General features: G+C 35.8%; 1 protein-coding gene and 1 long non-coding RNA gene across 2 annotated transcripts in view; both read right to left on the bottom strand.

The window, feature by feature from the left end:
• The window catches only part of LOC127652384 (protein sidekick-1-like), a 495,188-nt gene that overhangs the window by 166,661 nt on the left and 312,774 nt on the right, over positions 1 to 15,753 (bottom strand).
• On the bottom strand, positions 4,104 to 6,523 carry LOC127652389 (uncharacterized). The gene is made up of 2 exons (XR_007971699.1): positions 6,476 to 6,523; positions 4,104 to 5,507 (listed from the first exon to the last, which is right to left on the bottom strand). It is a non-coding gene; the product is annotated as an uncharacterized LOC127652389 (long non-coding RNA).

Genomic DNA, 15,753 nt, shown 5'->3' with positions numbered 1-15,753 from the left:
TTTTTATTATTTAGGCTTCAACTTATTCAACAGTTATAGTTTGACAATTTTGTAGTCATTTTGCACATTATTAAATATTGCTATAATGTTCATTTCATGACTAAACATTATATGCCATTTTAGTTCATTTAAATGTGAAGGGCATTTTCATCAAAAGACTATAATTATGACTAAAACAAGCTAAATAAAATATGTAAAATTTACAGCTGCTAGAGGCACAGAAATTACACACTGCAGCTTTGAGGAGCAGAGTTCTGCATACCCCAATTGCTGGTTCCAAACCAGCACACTCGCCTTTGATTACACCACAAAATCATTCTAACCACCGGTGCCCAACACACCTGCAAGTACCCAGAGTTAGACATTCTTAATAATGTGACAGATTTGCCAAACCTCTGCTGTGCCAAACCTTGGATCTGCCTGTTAGAATGGTTGAGGTTTCACAGAATGAGAATGAATGGCAGTTGGACACTGCCATTCAGAACTGGGATATATTTCCCACTCACAAGCTCCCACTCAATGTGCTTTCCCCCCATGTAATGGTCCTTAAATATAAGAACTAAGTGTAGATGTAGGGAGGTTTTTTTGTTGTCGTTAGGACTGTGAGTGGGACTTTATCAACTTTGTGAAATTGTGTTCAGGTTACGTGTGGTGGGTGTGAGATGTGGGATAATTAGTTTGAGAGTCAGTGCCCGTCTTCCTTTGAATTTCACATTTCAGACATGCCCTTTTATTGTTTCCCCCAAATGAGAGGCAAAGCTACAAAGTAATACTAGACTGGATAGTCTGCTCTCAGAAACTCCAGTGACTACATCTCACCTCATAGCCTTTGTTGAGTCTAACATGTAGAAAGAATATTTGATCATGGTTTGGTGGAATGCATGAAACTGCTGTTCGTTGGCCACTAATCTACATTTTTGGCAATATCATTGCACAATATACGGCTCATTAGAGAAACAAATATTAAACTTCAGGATATTATGTAAATATGTAAAATATATATAAAATATACTATATAAAGTGCTATTATTTTGGTGAAACTAACCCATGCAAATAAGGCTGTATGAAGGTCACATTTTGAGGTTTTAAAGCCAAAGGTGGCATAAGAGCAATGAAAAGTGAAATGCACTTACTTCCCTTTGGCTACAAACCCTCTATATGTTATATTTCAGGCAGGAAAAAATCGTTCTTTAAGCATAAACATCTCAAAAGTATGCTAGATTCATGCATTAAACAAGCTATTTAAACTATTTTCCAATCGGGTGTGAGAAATAAACGTTTATACCTAGACCTATTCTTAAACATACATTTTGATTTAGCCATTTGGTCCACCTCCTCATTCTTGAGAACTTCACAATAAAGAAGTCTAAATGAGAAAAAGTTTATTCCTCTAGGGGTCAAGTGAGTCACTTTCCTCTTATAAAAGCACACCATGTTCACTAAGCTATCAAAAGAACCGTCAATCAACAGTTCTCCCATGGGCATTCAATATGAATTTTACAAAGCTGCAAATGTGCAATATGCCCCAGGTCCAGTGTGACCTACACCAAACCCTTTCATTAAATAAATCATAGGGATATCATCGCTTTGTGTTCTTCTCTTTCGAGATAATGGATCCCCATTTCCGAGCACAAACCACTCACCTCGCATTTGAGATTTTAGCATGGTGAACGAGGTGTAAAAAGCCTCAAGTATTGTTAAGGCTTGTTTCGGCTGGGTAACATACTGCATTAGCACCAGCCTGAGAACAATGGATGGAGTGTGGTCAACTCATTAAAAATGGAGACCCTGAAATGGCTTTCCTCCATTCACAGAGCCACTTGGCCTCTGTCTTCACTGATAGCACTCATACTGCTTAGAATTCGCTCCCTGCAAGCTCATCGTATCGATTGACACTTGCATTTCTCTGTAATGCAGACGGATAAACAATAAACGCAGCTATATCTCCGATGGTGGGTTCTTATTCTTTTAGTCCCAAAAGTACAGATGTACAGAATATATGATGTACAGAATATTTACGATATATTTGCAATGGTTTTGTTTGCCAAATTAAATATTGCATCATGAACATTGCAATGATTTTAATGAGCTTTTTATTTGGCCATTAAGCTTCCTAAAAAGTGTCATTAGACTAGTTTTGGGATTCTTCATTATCTTGTGACCTGCAAGTATGAGAATGTTATTGTAGAGATGTTTTAATAGTGTCTCTTATACTTTAGTAGCAAAAATGTATTAGTGTTGGTAAGTTTAATTCATATCCACAAATCAGTTCAAAATTTCTGTTCCATAAAATTTATTCAAAACGGATTCAACGATCTGTTTGTGTCTTCACTTTGTGAGAACAACAGATGTTCATGGAAGTCTCTTTGTAGCATTTTTTAAGTAGAAAATTGTATTTGTTTAGTAATTTGTATTTATGACTGTTTATTACTGTGCATTGTTAAAATTGTGTATATAAAATGAAAATTATTAAATATCATTCTTCCATTCTTTTCCAAAACAGTTTTGAAAAAGCTTGACTTTGTTTAGTGAGATTTTAACTTTATTAAAATTTTTCGGTTAAATATGTTGAAGCTAATGGCTGTTTGGTTGAAATGATGGTTCATCTGTTAAAAAAAATAAATAAAAAAAAATTTAAGCCATTTCAGAGCAAATAAATAAAGTAGTCATCGAGATATATATTGAATATTGCCAGACAAATATTCAGAGATGTTTTTCAAAGCCACTCGTTTCACCCGTAGTGACCCCCAGTTCAGACAGTTGAGTGCTTTTACACTCAACTAACTCAAGAGTGAGAAAACAAATATGATGATGCTTCGATGTTGACACTTTGTGACCTTTTCGGTGCTCTGTGTCAATCAAGTTGAGAGACAGCCGGAGGGCTGGCCCTAAACTTCAAATAGGTTTGGCATTTCACCTGGAAGAAGAACATGACCCGAGTGACTCAAGGTGGTATTACAGCCCGAGCAAACATACACACGTGACACCCTAGAAGACAATGCTTTCCGGTGTGCCTCTTGCATAATTCACTTCATTAAAGCACTTGATTAGAGAGAGAGAGATTGAACTCACCAGGTGTAAATAAGCATCTAATTGGATAGTAAAATAATTTACAGTCACTGAGCACGTTAATAAATGCAGGTAAGGACACTATTTTTTCCAATTAATGATTTAATTATGTTGTTGCAGTGCGAGAGCAGGTGGCACTGCTGGGGTCAAGAGCAAGAGTTTAAAGCTCTAAACAGATAAAGAGTATCTCCTCTCTGCTTTGATCAAATCCTAGTTAAAGTAAAAATGCCCTCTTTTTAGAGTTTTGTTGAATAAATGTTTTGACTTGGCAGCTGGCCCAGACAAATTAATATGTGCTTGTCTGTTTATCCTGAGCAGGGTCTTAAGGACACCAACTGTTTTTGCTCCAATGAATTAGTGTACAGCCATGAGTTTGAACAAGACAGTGCAGGATTCAGGTTAGCAAAACAGTCTGAACCGTTTTAAATAAATGCTTGTCCAGTAATCATCGAGAGAATAGACATCTCCTCTAATGACTCTGACGGGCCGACAGCGTGCACAGCTGTAGCACAAAAAGCATGATTTTTTCTTTTCTTTCCCCACATCTCATTAATATCTCATTTATCTTATGCCCAGACTGGGTATTCAAACATCTGTGTCTCAAATAATATAAATAAATTAGATGTATTTCAAAGTGCAACAGCTAAAACATAGTCATGCTACTACATATACAGTGGGGTCAGAAACTCTGAGACTTCAGAAAATGCTTTTGTGTTGCTTCATTTTCTGAAAAACAAAGGTCATTACAAATTTGTGACAGGGTGGAGGGCGGGGCTGGGTTGTGATTTTACACACCCGGTCCCTTATCAGGCTAATCAAGCCTCCGAGAGGGATAAAGGCCGACTGCGGAAGGTGGTGCGATGAGAGAGAGATAGATGTGTGTGTGTGTGTGTTTGTTTGTGTCGTTTGGTTTATGTCTCCATTAAACAATTTTTTATATTGTCAAGCCGGTTCTCGCCTCCTCCTTTCCATTGTCCCTTTACAAAATTATATTAGCAGAATACAAATTTTAGTGAAAAGTTGAATTAAAAAAATGTACATTAAGAAGTTTATTACAATATTTTTTTTTTTAAAAAGAAGTCAGAAATATCTAGAGCTGTGCATGGAGACCTCAACACTGTGCACAAAACAAAATGATGGTAACAATCATAAGAACATGAACAGTAATTTTGATTTGAAAATTAACTTGCAATCTGTGAAACCATGCAAGCTCATTAATTGTTCAAGCATGCTGGGAACACCAGTACGAAAAGTTAAGTAAAATTTACTTAAATTAGTAAATAAATATGACAAGGTTTTCTACTTTAGGAAGAAACAACAATATATATATATATTGTTTTTTTTCTTCTTCACATTTTAGAATAATAGTAAAGTGATGAAAACTATGGAATAACATAAATAGAAATATGTGAATTATGTTGTGACTAAACAAAATCAAAAATGAATCAAAACTGTGTTATATTTTAGCATCTTCAAAGTAGTCACCCTTTGCCTAGAATTTGCAGACATGAACTCTTGACATTTTCTCAAGCAACTTCTTGAGGTATCATCATGGGATGCTTTTTAACAGTATTGAAGGAGTTCCCATCAATGTTGGGCACTTATTGGCTGCTTTTTTTAATTATTCATTTTTAAAATTGTAGTTTTATAATGAAATAAATGAATATGGTGGCACAATTATATTTTTGTCTACAAAACTAATTTCAAACATTTAAGCTTACACCTTCAGATCAAACTATTTTTTAGATCATGAGAAACATTTCAGTCAAGTGTTTCGAAACTTTTGACTGGTAGTGTATGTTCATAATTCATTATAAGCTATAGCAATGCTTTTCCATAATATAAATAATAGAATGCAGATCTCTACAAATAAAAAACCTTTAAAACAGGTCAGAGGGAACATTTCCCTTAGCTGTATGCTTAAAATCGACTTCCAATTACAGAAATGTCACAAAAGCAGGTTTTGAAAGCATTCTTTACAATTGTATCACCCATGAGCTTCCAGACACTTAAAACATATGACAGCTCACTAAGACCAACTGCAGCATCACTGATAAGGAGATCTATGCACTCTAAAAACCTACATGAATAAAAAGTGGGTAAACGTCTTGAATCTGAATCCACAGTGCCGGAAGGGATGAGCATGAGATCTGTCGAGAGACTCTGGCTGCCTGATCTCAGTGCTGCAGGCAATCTCACAGGCATAAATGTTATACTCCCTCAACAGCAATCTCCAGTGTCAGAGGTTCCTCTTCTCACCTCACCAGGGAGATCATTATGACATTCCATCTCCCAGCAAAATTACATAGCCAGAGTCTTAGTCGACTGGGTTAGAAATTCAGTTGCACAAGTACTGTGGAGTGGAATGGGGGATAATACCATACGTATCCTTCCTGACTCCAGACCTTTGGCTGTTTGCCTATGGAAATGCCTTATCTCTGTCAAGAGAAATCACAATGTTTTCTTAAATTTCATAGCAGACCATAAAGATCACTAACTTAAAGGGTTGTGAAACACAAACAAAATTTTCTGTGATGTATCATGTGCAACATATACCTATCTGTTAACAAGACAATGTTAGCATTCATTATAAAAATTTTAGTAGGAAAATTGTTAATTTAGGGATTGTTTGCACTATTTTGGTCTATTGTGCTTAAAATCAACATCGAGTCAACATCACAGGATTTAATGTTTCCACACACTATAGTGCATCATTGCGTCATCAGTGTATCATTATTATTCATGAGACTATGCTGCCTTATCCTATTTCATTGCGTTACCCAAAAACAATTTGTGTGCTCAAAGCCAAGTTTGACTGCCCCATAACACCGATTTTAGCAACAATTTTAAGTCAGGCCATTTCGAGGCTTGTCTTCTGCAGATATTGAACAAGTTGGAGTTTTCACAGATTTTACAAGAAAATCGAGTAGTAGTGGGTACCGACAAGTGCTAAGTCAGTAAGTGTGTGATTCAGTAAGTGTACTATTTTAAAATCTGTTAAGATTTTAAGAGTCATGTAGTATAATCCAGCCTGATTGCAGATTTTATGGAAAATCTAAAGGGTTTGCAATAAGGTTAGGCTTAGTACTGAGTTTGGAGGTTGAACAACATTCTATCAATCACTCATTTAGGGGGAATTTTGGACAAAAAAGGTATTCATATGGTCTTTTACAGACCTGCCAAACTCCAAGTAAATCCAGGCTCCTTTTTCCAGTATCATAAATGATCAAAAACTGTCTCTTGTTGCATCCAAATTCTCATTCTCCATATGCAATTACCCATTAATTAACTGGCTCTCCTTCTATGTAATACACTTTCTGAAAGTAGCTGGGAAAGCAAGACATTCAGCAAATCATAGCCTGAAACTCTGCTCTTTCCTGAGCTGCTGTGAGAGGGAATTTCTTACCAGCTGGGAGTGAGAAAAGCAGGGCATGAGCGCACTTTCTCCGTGAGAGGTTAATGATCCAGCAGTCAAGAGGCTCCTCCCTTTAAATACAGTGGGAGATTAGCTCTTTGCAGTCGGGTTCGGGAAAAGTGTGGTAAGAGATTTAGCGATGAAGGCTACATGTCACATTCACAGTGCACTTGTGCGTAAACACACACAATGGCTGGGTATTGCTGGATATCCTGCATAACTGCTGACTGCAGGGCTACTGTGTCCATGGGAAGAGGTCACAGGAAAAACCCACACAGTGGTGTCGGCCTTCGGTCATACAGAGCACGAGAAAGGGTGAAATAAGGAAAGAAAGCAACCCAGTCCTTTTTCATCCCCTTACATGACTGCACAAAAAAAAGAGTAAGAGAAAATTTGTTTCTCTACAAAATGATCATCGGCTCCCAGCAGGTGAATTAAAAAAGAGGGACTGCTGTTTGTCAGGAAAATACTTCTACTTTTAAAACTATTTAAATATAAATTGTCATTTAAAAAGCCAGACAGAGCACCACCATCATACTACCATTTTTAAAGTTTTATTTATTAATTCATCCTATATTTTTTTCATAAATTATATCATATGTTTTTGTCATAAAAAAGTTTAACATAAGGTTTATATAGAAAAATACAAATATTTTATTATCTTTAGAAAATAATAAAGAATATAAAACTGAACAGATAAAAAAAAGTTTGATAAAAATACAAACAAATTATTATTTTATTTTTGGACTTGGTACCCAACACCACTCCCATTTTTGCTGGTTAAGCATTTCATTTTAAAACCATTTATAGGGAGTTGATCTTTTCTAATAGCTTCCACTCTTCTAGGCTCCCATTCAGCCACAAAAGCATCAGTGAGATAAGGCACTGATATTGGCCGATGAGGCCTGGCTCACCGTTGGTGTTCTAATTCATTCCAAAGATGTTCAATGGAGTTCAGGTCTTGGTTTTGTAAACCCCAGTTTTTTTTTTTTTAACTATTTCAACTAGGGGCATTGTCATGCTGGGACAGTATAAGGGCCCTCCACAGACTATTGCAACTGTTGGAAGCACACAACTTTCTAGAATGTCATTGAATGCAGTAGCATTATAATTTGTCTTTGTTGGAATTAAGGAGCCTAGCTAAACCTGCTTATTAGAATGGAGAGTCCATATTTTTGGACATGCAGTTTGTATATCCAAGTAAAATGTCCTCTAAATGACCCCAAGACTATTATTTAATTTCCCTGCATTGCCTTCATTCCAAAAAGTATCAAACATAAATCATTCTTGGCATAAAGGCCATGGTAGCACTGTCCAAATCCACCAAAACACCCGCAGTGTCTTGTAAATGGGTAAGCAAACACCCTCATTCTGAATCAACATCTACAAGGTAATTGTCCTTTAATTGCACTAATGGTGTTTTGCAGCCTTGCCCTGCTCTAATATTACAATAGCCTACATGTTCTATGCTTAACAAATATGTGTAAAATGACCCATTACCATTTTAATATTTGTGCTGTCATAAAATGCAGTAATCCAGCAGTCATCCCAGGAACTCGCTCATCAGCAGCTTTAGATACCCTCTGCATATATTTTTAGGATTCCTTTGGCCTTGGGTTGCAATCCAATGGCACATGCCAATAGTATCTCGGTAAGTGCTCCTTTATAGTCACTGCATTAACATCCATTGTTCAGACAACATTGTAATATGGCTTTAGGCAATTCAGAAGTGATCCAGACAGACGGATGAAATGAGGAATAATAAACATCATCGTAAGAATACAAAATGGGAACATCAAGGTGGGGAGGTGCTGGCATATTTACTGACCACCCATGATGCTCTTTTTGCGATGGGAGAAAGGTGCCTCAGATTGTTCCTAACAGGGTACTCAGCCTTACAAGCTCTATATGTAAGGTATAGGGTGAGGGCGGGGTTAGGATCTCACTGGTAAATGTGTGTATGTGTGTTTAAGTTATTGCATTATGACACAAGATAATAGGTACTTCTTTCAAATGAAAACAGACTGTATTATCAGGCATTAAAGACCCCAGCAAAACAAAATTGCTTGTTTGTGGCTTGTATGTCTGTTAGTTTTGAGGTCATGCTAGTGTACTTCTAAAAGTTGACAAATGTAACATTTTAGCAGATGTACACATTTAAAATGTATCTCTTCTGGAAAAATGAAACAAAAATACTGATGGCTCATCTTTCATTATTTCTTTCCAATTTATTTATTTATATTATTTATTTTTGTCCAATCAAAATGCTCTCGAAACTGTATTCCTGAACAGTATGATCTACTCATTAAAAATGTGGGAATTACACTCAAAAGAAAAAAGTTTATTGAACTTCATTAAGCTGAAGTATGTACTGTAACTTTTCAGTGTAAAAATATATTCTCCTATCCCAGCTTAATATGCAGAGACAACTGTAAGTCATACATAAGTTAATTTTCTCAAAAACTGGATACACTGTATCCATGTGGCGCTATACAAATTCCTATGTTTGTTTTGAGCGACCCGCTTAGACCTGCCCCAACAATGATACTCAACCAATGGCCTGAGTTGGGGTCAGGACTGATTGAACAACTGCAGGCGAGGTGCATATACTCATCGCTTCATACTTGGAAGCATGCTAGTTTGATAACATCAGAGATGCCATGCTGGAGCCAACATGTTTCTCCGAAATGTGTCATTGTTCTTATTTACGGCGTTGCTAAACAAGTAAGTCCTGCCTTACAGGCTGTCAATCAACTCGAGAACATAGAACAATTTATGATACCATTGTAGTCAGATCTTACTGCTGATTTTAAATATATTCTTTGATCTATATTCTAGACCAATCGTTTTAGAAATTTCCCATTCAAGTAGAGAGGAGCTGTACTTTTATGCTGCTTGTTTACATAGAAAATAGCTCTCCGGGAGCATTTCAAAGATGGCCGCTGAGTGGACTGACTTGGTTGAAAGGGAATTTGTTGACACTAATCTGCATACTTGTATGAATTCTACAGGGTTACAAATATCAAACTTAAGAGCACATTCTACACTGAGCTGGACAAACAAACTCCACGACTGATAGCCATCTACAGGCAGAAAGCTGTCTGCACTGGCAAGAGAGCAGAAGCATCTTTAGTGCTAATGGTCTTTGCTATATATATATATATATATATATATATATATATATATATATATATATATATATATATATATATATATACATTTCATGCTAATCAAAATGTGTTAATGTACACAAGAATCACTTCATAAATTGATATTGATATCTATTAAGTGTTTAAACCTCTGTATTCTCTTTGTCGCTTTCACTTGTCACCTGCCCTCTATCACATTTTCTGTCACACCTCTAACACTCACTTCTCTTTTTCCAGGAGCATGTTGATATCAACAACAGACATACAGCTGCTCTTTGGGCCCTCCCAGTCTGTCTGACTGAAGATGAATGTAACATTCTTCTAAGTGTTTTTCCTTTGTCTGATGCTTTTGGTTTGATTTATGTGATGCATCTTATCTATCCTAAAGAACTGACCATTCAACTTCATCCAAAATGTCTTAATGGGCTTGGATGACTCAAAGCCACCTGCACACAGATTGCTGAGATTAAACAATTATTTACTGATGAAATCACTGTAAGAGATTTTCAGCATATCCTTTGCTGAATACATGAGTCCAGTGCAATTTATTTTAGTTTGCTGATACTAATACAGTTATATATTCTCTTGTAATATAGTGCTATGAACCTTCTCTGTCTACGCTTCTGTCTTTGTCAGTTTTTCATCTGTGTGAGTTTGTTTTATGTATGTATGTATGTATGTATGTTAAGTACATGGCTAATATACTCTAATATTTACGTTTGACATGTGCTCTCCCAACTCCGCCCCCTCGTTCCCTCTGGCCTCACCTCTAGTTTAGTCCTCCTTATGTTGATTGCCTTCACCCGTTTCCTCTTGTGCCTTGTCTGTATATATTGTGCTCCCTTTCCTATTGTGTTTGCTGGATTGTTTCATTCCCATGTCTGTTTGGTTTATTTTTATTAATGTTTTTATCAGTTTGTTATCGTGTTAGTTCTTTTTGTGTTCTTGCTGATTTTCTGAGTTCTGTGTTTCCTGTTTGTTTTTCTTTTGGTTACTTATTTACTCATTCCTGCATTTGGATCCTCCTTCCTGCTTGCATGCTGTGACATACAGGACATAGTTCAGTAATGTTTCAGTATTTATTAATTTTTATTAAATTTACACTTTTAAAAAAAAAAACAAAAAAAAAAAATTATATTTGACCTTGTGATGATACATATTGAGTGATCACTAATGTGTTTCCAACACTGAAGCCTAAATTAGATTTCTGTGATGGCACTAAACAATCTTTTTTGTTTGCGCTTTAAAGCGATAGGTCACCCAAAATTGTAAATGCTGTAATTTGATCACTCATGTTGTTTAAAACCCATGCATCTTAAGTGGAGCACAAAGAGTGATGTTAGCAGTATGTTTGTCTAAGTCACCATTCACTTTCATTGCATTAAAAATAGGGCTGTCAATCGATTAAAATGTTTATTTGAATTAATTACATGGTGTACCGATTAATTAATCGCGATAAATCGCATTTAATCGCATATACAAATATTAGCAGAGAAAGCCCCTCATATAACAATAATTCTAAATATATTGATGAAATAATTATACATAGTAATCTTTAAATATTTAAACATTATATACATATATATATAAAATAAAAAATATTCAGATAATTAAAATGCATTACATTCTTGTGGCAGAAGAGTTAATCATTAATAAGACAATACAAAAAGCAGCTTTAGAATACAATGTATTGTTTACTACCATATTATTGATTATAAGTCAATCATTGGCAAACAGTTCACAGCAATCCATTTCACAAGTGAATTTGTCAATCAGTTGGAGATTTATTATGAGGGCTTGTTTAAGAACCCGTCAATTTACACCTGCATCAGACATGCTTGTGTAGAGTCTCGGGTGTGTTGTGTCATAAACATAAAATGTTTAGGTCACTGTGTCAAGTTAAATATAGTTTAATACTCAATCTTTAAACACATCTTGAGATACCTTAGTTCGCATTTGCGCTCCTTCAAGTGTTCTGAATGGTCCAGGGGCATTGCGATTAATTGCGTTATTTAGGGTAAAATTAATTGTACCGAATTAATGCGTTAAATCAGACAGCCTAATTAAAAAAAAGCAATGAAAGTGAATGGTGACTGAGTCTATCATTTGGTTTAACATTTCGTTATGTGTTCCATGAAAGAAAGTCTACAGGTTTAAACAACATGAGGGTAAGTAAATAGTGTCAGAATTGAAATTTTTGTGTGAACTATGCTTTTAAATAAGCTGTAACAAACTTTTTGTTCAGTAAGTGACATTTCTTAAAGTGAATTAGCTGTGTATCTGAAATTACTATTTAGGCAATTAAGTAATTCATTTTATTAAGACCAGCTTACAGCTTAATACAGCTTATTATTGCCAAATAATAAAAATATTTGAGTAGAGTTTATCTGAAGTACTTTGTGTAGGTGCTATACAGAAAACTTGGAAAAACAAACCAAAATGTAATATTTTTTAGTTCTGGTAAATAAAATGTATATGTATATAATATTTAGTCCATTCAAATTAGCAATTTTGAGTTTATAATTTGAGAATTAAGTGTTCTTGATGTACAATGTTTAAGTTAATTAACTATAAAGGTGAAGATTTGTGACTACTAGCATACCAAAATGTCACTGATTGACCTATTGGCTCAATACAAACATTATTTTAACGCTACATGTTTTTATCTTTGTTTTTTATTATATTTAAAGTCGAGTAAATGGTGTATACTATCTTTTTGAGTATAATATAATTTATTATTTGTAATTTATTAATAAAAAAATATATAAGCCCTAGAGCATGACAACATATCTTTAGTTCATAAGTAATTTTGCATGCTTAAAGTCTAGTGTGACTGAGGCTTTATACCACCTTAATTGGACTAGCAAGTAGCCAATGGTTCATACCTATTATGTATATAAAGCCCATTTGATTTTACAGAACAAGGGACAATATGTCTTGCCCAGACTTCCTGTTTCAATAGAAAATACATCAACAAATTCAGAAAACTCATGTTCTTCAGGCAATTTCATAGGGGCTTTAAATGTCCACCACACTTCTGTGTCTGGCATTTATTACAATAAAAACACAAATATGTGCACAATGAAGTGAGATTGTGTTCATCAGAGTTTGTCTTCTCTGCATAGCAAAGGCAGACTTTTTGCAAATGCTGCCATAAAGAGGTTAGAAGGCACTAAAAATGCTATTACTGGGAACAGGCATTACTGACTTTTCCAGAGAATGAAAAGTTTGTTATCATTGCTTCCAGGCGCCTCTCTTAGACACAAAATAAGCCATCTGAATGCAGCCTGACTTCAACCCGAACAACACAAACACTAATATGTGGAGGGGAGGCATATCCATATATATATATTCCACCCCGTTCCACTCTGATGTTGGAATGATGCTTTTTGCATATGCAAACACTTCACGTCAATACCTCTGCCATCTGTTTGCAATCCATGAAATAGAATGCTACTGTGGATATACAAAAATGACTGCAGTGACACTTTGAAGCTCTGCAACACTACAATGAAAGCTAGGAGAGACCCCTGCTTGCAGTGTGATTTACGCAAAAATGGATGGCTGTTTATTATTTATTTTTACATCATAATCGCACCAGGCTGCAATTTTATAAAGGAGATATCTTTGATGAATCATCCCACTATGTATACCCTCATTTACATGCTTTGTTTGTAGCGGTGGGGGAAGCAAAACAAGCAGACTTTCCTGTAAACAGAGTTTATCACTGCACTACCATGACCTAGTTCCACCGGCAGCAATACTTTAGCAAATATGACTAACAAGTGAGTATGAGTGACTTGACTAACTTAAAGACATAAAGCTGTGGTACTCTGAATACTAGTGTAAATGGAAGAATGTTATTGTTGATTCATAGTAGTAAGCTAGTTGTGACCTTCATTCAATAATTAATTCTTATCTCATATAATCATAATGCAGCTTCTGTTTTGAAGATAATCTAACAAACTTTCATTAATTTCTTCAATGTGTCAGTGGTTGCATACACCCTCCATTGGGTTTGGAAACTAAAAAACAATTCTTATTCAAATCCAGTACCATTAATTTTTGTAATTAAAATGTTTTAGGGGTATGCTACTCCTAAAAATAGCACAGATCAGGTGGCACAGCTGTAAATACCTAATGAACTGAGATCTGGGAATCCCAAAATGTTGAACCAAATGTTCTCAACACTCCACTCACATATGTCTCAGAGTGTAGTAACCGCCTCACAATCCACTCTGACCAGCAGAAAAGGGACTTATTAATACATAATTTAGGGTTCAGCCATATGCTCAAAGCAACATTTAAATAAATGTCCGAATTAAACACTCGTGCAACTTTACTGCATGCAAATGCAATTTAACCTCTCCAGTTAGTTTGATAGAAAGGCTTTGCAATCACGAAATAGGGGCAAGAACTTCCTGTTCAATACAAAACCAAGGAGTGTCTCTCAGGTGGAAGCGACCAATGAGCCAAATGTCTGAGACCGAATGCATAATAATAAAACTAAATCTTGGGTAGGTTTAGCCTACCTTTGTCAATCGGCCTATGCAGCTTACTGAAATGTAATCTGGGATGTTTACCATTCCAAGTGAAGGACTTCACTATGCTATCAAATTGTTTGAAATAAGAGAGGGGGACATCTACAGGGAGAGATTGTAGCAGGTAGTTAAATTTTGGAATACAATTCATTTTAATAACATTAACATTCCCAATCATCAATAAATGTAATGAAGCCCACCTGCACACCTTGCTCAAAAACATTATCATTAAATTAACTTAATTAAATATATTTTTTATAAAATTAACTAAATCAGACAAATTTGCTGGGAATAAAATGCCCAAATACTTAATGCCCTGTTTGAGACACTGGAAGGCGGCTGGCTGAAAAGTTGTTATTGGGCAGTATGCTCTCAGAGACAAAGCTTCAGACCAATTGTATTCTGAGAATTTAGAAAAGGAATTAATAATTCTGTGGAGGCAAGGCATTAATCTAGTAGGGTCGGAGACAAATAACAAAATATCATCTGTTTAAAGTAAAGGTTTATGAGCCATACCTTCTGCAACCACCCCTGTAAAACCAACTTCCTTTCTTATCACGGCAGCCAATGGTTCCAGGGCAAGACAGAACAATAATGAGGAAAGAGGGCAACCCTGCAGAGTGCCCCAATACAGAGTAAAGTAATCTGAAATTAATCAATTTGTTTGTAGCAATGCTACCGGATATCTATAACTATTTCCAAAATCTTAAAAAGATAATCCCATTCTACCATATCAAATTCCTTTTCGACGTCAAGTGAGATGGCAGCGACCGAGTCTGATCATTTGCCACTGATCACATGATATTGATGAAACGCCAAATGTTATCAGATGAGCGGCAGCCCCAAAATAACCCCACCTGATCTATATGTATAAGAGATGTCATAACTTTACTTAGTTAGCCAGACTTTTTCTTACAATATTTTAAGGTCTAGCTGGATCAGGGAAATTGGATGGTAACTCTTACACTTGCTTGGATCTGTGTCCTTTTTAATTATCAGACTGATCTGCTTTCTATTCTTTAATGATTCTGTATAAACTTCTGGCAAAAGTGGAGCCAGTTCCCTAGCATAAGATCTAAAAAATGCAGTGGCAAAGCCGTCTGGCCCTGGAGCCTTGCCTGTAGGCAAGCCTTAATTACCTCACCAAGCTCCTTCAAGGTTATCTCAGAAACAAGAGAATTTTTATGCTCAGTCGACAGTTTAGGGCGAACTAATGGTTCCACAAAGTTTCTAATATCTTCATCAGTAGACGAAGTAGATAGAATTCTTTAAAAGCTTTATTAATATCAATGGCTGAGGTAAATATTTCACCACCAGCAGATTTCACTAAGAGAATGGTAGAAAAAGACTCTCTCTGTTTTATATACTGTATATATAGCCAAAACTCCACCTTCCATGACAATATAGTATTATATCTGTATTTCACTCAGGTCAATTCTCTGAGGCCATCAGACGACATTCGTCGCTTCAGCTCTGCCTCGGCACTTTTAATATTCCCTTCCAACTCCAAAAGTACTTGTGCTTTGGTTTTTTGTAAATGAGGCATACTGTATGATCCAACCCCTAAGAACCGCTTTAA

Source organism: Xyrauchen texanus, chromosome 12, assembly GCF_025860055.1.
Source record: "Xyrauchen texanus isolate HMW12.3.18 chromosome 12, RBS_HiC_50CHRs, whole genome shotgun sequence".
Taxonomy (NCBI): Eukaryota; Metazoa; Chordata; class Actinopteri; order Cypriniformes; family Catostomidae; genus Xyrauchen; species Xyrauchen texanus.
The sequence above is the reverse complement of the archived record's forward strand: the minus strand, read 5'-3'. Positions and strand labels throughout refer to the sequence as shown.